Below are 5,731 nucleotides of genomic sequence, written 5' to 3'. Positions count from 1 at the left end.
TGAGCAATCTGGAAGCCTTGGAAAAAATCTATGAAGAGGTTAAGGGAAGTAGGGTAGTAACACTTAAAAGAGAAGTAGGAAGCCTAAGGAAAGCTAGAGGAGACTCAAGAGAGCTACAAGACTTTCATCATCCAGACAGAGAAACAAAAGCTAGAATTTCAAAAAGCAGTTGTAAGAAAAGGAGAATACATTGTAGGAGAAAACATAGGAGATAAAGAATCCCATAAGAAATTGCAAGAGAAGGAGAACTCCTTACAAGAATAGGTCAAGAAACTCAGCAAAAAGGATGCCACCTTAAAGGACGAGTTTTAGAAGCAATTGTAAGAAAAAGAGGGCATATCCTACAAAAGCAAGCCATAGAGATTGAGGAAAGTAAGATGACACTAAAGGAAAAGTCAGTAGAAATAGACAAGATGAGAAACAAAAAAGTTGATTTGATAACATTTCAAGTTGATCTCTCTTAGGGAGCGGAGCTTTCAAGAGAAGGAAAAAATACAACTTTGGGAAAGAGAGTACAAGCATCACTTGCAAGAGAAAGAATAATGGAAGGTTTCCCACCATGAGGAATTGCAAAGGACAATGACCACTAGGCTAACCCAAGAAATAGAATTTGTAGAAGGGGAAGTGCAAAGATTGCTAGAATTAGCAGTGATGAAGATATCCTCTAACCTGAGGGATGCTTTATATGGGGAATTCCAAAACAAGGCAAACTAGATGCTTAAATGTTCATCCTCACTAAGTAGCATGAGATATACAAGAAGGCAGCACTCAAAGCCTATGTTCTACAAATTGGCAACCCTACTAAATTTAAGGCCATATGCATGCTAGAAGGCATGGAATAAGTAAAGGAGATCAAGCTAATGACTACGAAACCAACTAGGCAATACCTTATACATCACCTGCAACAAAAAAAGGAATACATGGACGAAGGGCTACATGCCTTTTGACTCCTACAAGCCAAGCCCTCCCCATTAGAATTTCCTCTTGGCTTGGAACCACCTACCATCATGATCCCACCTATGGATCTACTAGACCTTGACTTTGGAGAGTCAATGAAGCAGCCAACTTAAAGACCATTGAGCAAAAGGAAGCCTATAACCCCATGGTTGAGGAGTTGAAGGCACAATCACAAAAGGTAACTAAATTTCCCCTTCCACCAGAGCTTCTAGTAAAGGAAGAGTAAGAAAACCCTAAGGAGGTGATACAAAAATTTTAGACAAAGGAAGAATCCACCAATGTAGTGATTTTTTATTTTAAGCTGGATGAAGGAAACAAATTCAAGGAACCCTTGCCTCCTAGAATAGTGTGAGTACTCATTTGAACAAAAAAAAAAGCATAGTAGAGAAGTGGGCATGGTTGTTGGATGCATGCTAAGGCCTTCAAGAGATCTTGTCAAACCATAGGTGGCTGATGCAGATACCTCACCCTCAAACCACATGAAGCCTGGCCATGACAATCGGAATGGAGATACCCCTCCTAGAAAATGACAAGGAAACATGGCAGGCCTTCATTTACTTTAATGTTAGTGTAAAGATAGACCCACTCCATTGCCCCTATCCCCATTAGCATGGCAATAAATACATGGTAGATATAATTTTTTTAAGATTTCAAGCATTAAACATCTCATTTTCATCATTTGAGTACCTAACCCTGACACTAACTTATTGAGTGTCATTCTTGAAAATCTTGATTGGAGAATCTATCAAAGAGGATAAGAAAATTTTGTAAAAACCCGTGAATCATTGTTGATTGGTAAGCTCTATCCCATTCCCTGTTATTCAACCCTTGTATCATTCAATTCCTTGCATAACATTGAAAATATGAAAGATTTCTTTCTGCTTTGCACTTCATCCATTTTTTCATCATATGTATTGAATATGGTCATTCCAATGTTAGGCTAAGAAGCAATGGCACACTTATACTACTTGATTGAAATTTTTTGGGATTCTCATTTGTGAGCTGATGTCTACAACATGTTTAGATGAGCTAGACTGAATTGGTTGTAGGGTATCAATAGATGTACATGTGGTACTTGGATGTTATACAAGCATCTTGATCATTAACTTGGTTTGCAGGGAGTCATGCATTGATTGTTTGAATACTACAACAAATACATAGAGTTGTAAACATGGAAAATGTAGATAGGTTTAACAATATTACACAAATATTGGGTGAGAAGCTAAAAAATAATAACTATGCAATATGGAGATTCCGCATGGAAAATGTCTTGGTTGCAATGAGAGAGTGGAATCGCATAGTGCACCATAACTACAAACATCACAAAGAGACAAAAAACATGTTGATAAATTTACTTACAATAGATACTCCGCTAAACACTATACATACAAAAAAGTAATGTGTTACAAAGAACCCACATCATTTGCAAAACAAGTCAAAGATGAGAGTTGGTGTAAAGCAATGGATGAAGAGTATGATGCTTTGTTAAAAAATGGAACTTGAGATTTAGTCAAGTTTCCTAAAGGCAAGATGCCTATTGGATGCAAATGGGTCTACAAAATCAAATGCAAATTAGATGGCTCACTTGAAATATACAAGGCCAGGTTAGTTGTGAAGGGTTATGCTTAATAGTATGGGCTAGACTATGAAGAGATGTTTAGTTCTATTGCAAATATGGCAACATGTAGTCATTGCATTGGTTGCATCCAAAGGTTGGAACTTATATCGAATGGTCATAAAGAATGCATTTTTGAATGGTGATTTGATGGAAGAAGTCTACATGGATCAACTAGAAGGATATATACATCTTGAATATCCATCCTATGTTTATAGATTGAAGAAAGCACTGTATGGAGTGAAACATGCACCACGGGCATGGAATGCAAAAAATAGCTTGTACTTACAAAGACTTGGCTTTCAAATGGGTAAAGCTGATCATAACCTGCTTACCAAGAAGACAAAGAAAGGATATGTGATTTTGGTGGTTTACGTAGATGATTTTGTCATTACAGGTAATGATACATATGGGATTGATGAGATCAAATCTATGTTGCAGAAAGAGTTTCAAATAAAAGATCTAGGAAACCTGAAATGCTTCCTTGGAATTGAAGTCATATGCACACCTCAAGAAATCTGGATGTTACAAAAGTACTATACACATAATATGCTAGAAAAATATGGTATGTTGGAGTGCAAGCCCATGGATACTCCATTAGAACAGAATGACCAATTGACAGTTGATACAAGAAATGAGATTGAAAATGTAACCATGTATAGGCAGATGGTTGGTAGCTTGATCTATCTTACCATGACTAGAACTCATCTAAGTTATTCAGTTGGGTTGATCAATTAGCTCATAAAAAGGCCAAGGAAACCTCATTAAGATGCAATAAGAAGGATTATGAGGTATGTGAAAGCTACACTATACTATGGGCTATTTTATGAGTATGGTAAACCTCTTGAGCTTACAGGTTACAATGATGCAGATTGGGCTCAATGTGTAGACAACAAAAGATCGAAAAGTGTGTATGCATTTGGTCTTAGCAATAGCATGATTAGTTGAAGTAGTAACAAGCAACCCACTTCCAAGCAATATAAGCTACATCTATATTGGAACTAGGGCAACAAGAATGCAAGCCCCAAAATTCCAAGTTTTATTGTTCTTGTCTTGAAGAAGAAGTTCCAAATGTCATGCTCAAATGAAGCTATCCACATAAAGGGACTCCTCTTCATTGTTTACCCATGATGGGATGTGCTAGGTAGTAGTCATATTAATCACCTTTTTAGTGCATAAAGGGAGAATGAGGCATGAGTATTCCACATTTTTTCAATAGATGCCCTTGGTTTAGGATTTTCCAAGGAAAAAGGAACCTTATTAATAATGAAGACATGTTTCAATATCTTGAGGAACTAAGCCAATTGGAATGCATCTACTCGTCCTCGTAACTACAATTTGGTAGGCCTTTTGCAATAGCTTTTACCTTAGAAATAGTTGCTTTTGGTTCTAATAAGTGAGTTTGATAGACTTTAATCCATCCTACATTATCAACTTGCAATAGTAATAGTACTTTGGAGTCCAGGTCATTAGCCAAGATGGAGCAATCTAGATTCAAAAGGGTTTGGTGAAAATAAATATAATTAATACATGTGAACAAGCCTTGAACAAAAATGAGAGATGTGGGGAGAATACCTTGAACAAAAGTGAGAGGTGTAGGGTAAGTATCTCCATAACCTAGAGTAAGCAACTCCGCATGCCACATATTTTGAAAAGATAGCAATAATACAATTAATAGTTATGGAAAAAGAACCAACTTTTTTGATCAAGTGACAGGAGAGAGTTGATAAAAAATTTTGGCAATCAAATTATCGCAAATAATTTAGACATGTAGAAAGGTATGAACTATCATGTATTGATGGTAGAGAATGAATTGGATCCTTGTAGTGAGATGAAGATTGCATTATCCAAAATTTTGTAAAGGTTACATTTTTCAAAACAAAAATACCAATTACATGGTTAAGAGATGATCTTGTTACATACAGACCAACCAAAAACACTAGTTAGTAAGGACTAAAAAGAACTAACAGTTGTAGGTAGTAGTGAAACCAAGTCCCTTGTTATTTCCTTTACACCATGTGGATGTTACCTAATTTGAAGTGATATAAGATCTTATTTATTATGGGTGGTAGTGGTCACATTCTTCTCTCAAGATTTGTGTATACTAATCAAAATTGCTATCAAAATCGGAGGAATGTATGCTCAGCACACAAGAATATGAAGGAGGAAAATAGTGAGTTTGTGACAATATTGTCATATCTAGAGATGAGAAAATGAAAAGGGGGACGACATAGAGAAACATGATGATACAAAAAAGGGGGATTTTTGGGAAGGGTGTATTTTGAGAAAAAATAAGTGATAACATAAGTAGGCGTATGTTGAGGGACTAGGTTAAATGAATTCATGATACATAACAACATAAGTGACCATATAAGAAAGTATAATAAGAGTGCTAAGGAGGTAGAATTGAGGATATGAGAGTGGTTACTTAGAATGACAAATCTCATTTTATATGCACATGATATTTGTGTGAGAGAATCATTTAGATGCTACATTTGTTTTTGTCTAAGAGCAATTGGTTACATTTATACAAAACAATAGCGGAAATTGATGAGATAAGTGAATCTATTGCAATCATTTAGAAGAGGTTCGATGTCATTCCATTGTTGTGGACAGTTGCATATAGCTTGCTGGCTATTTTTGAATAGCATAGACTACATGATAATGTTGAGTGTGCTCATTCGAGTAGATTATCTCTATAGGAAATAGAAGGTTATAGGCTATAATCAATGGACCTCTACTATTCAAAGAGTATTGATGGTTTTTCCTTTGAGAGATGGACGTATAATACTGATGTTAGTGTATAGCCATTGCCCAAGAAACATGGTAGTGGAGTATTGATGAAGAGGCTGAAATTTTGGTGCCAAGTCATGCTTCAAGAGATAAAGCTTGAAGTGCCATGTAATTTAAGACGTATTAGCTTATCACAGGCCAACTAATTGTGCATTGTGTAGCTCACAAACATGCAAAGCTCATGAGGCTTCAACTCATTTGCTTTGCACTTTTGTGAGCAAAGGGAAGTAGCCATACTACTGCATGGTCCCTTCCCTTTTCTCACAAAAGAAGAAATACTATGCTTTGCCTACTAGAAGAGGCCATGGAAATAGAAATAACAACCAATGATGTGGACTTAGAAGAGTGGCCACAACCCGAGTAAAT

The sequence above is a fragment of the Lygodium microphyllum genome, chromosome 2, assembly GCF_053477565.2.
Source record: "Lygodium microphyllum isolate KBCC chromosome 2, Lygodium_microphyllum_v1.1.10, whole genome shotgun sequence".
Lineage (NCBI taxonomy): Eukaryota > Viridiplantae > Streptophyta > Polypodiopsida > Schizaeales > Lygodiaceae > Lygodium > Lygodium microphyllum.
Note: the sequence above shows the minus strand (reverse complement) of the source record.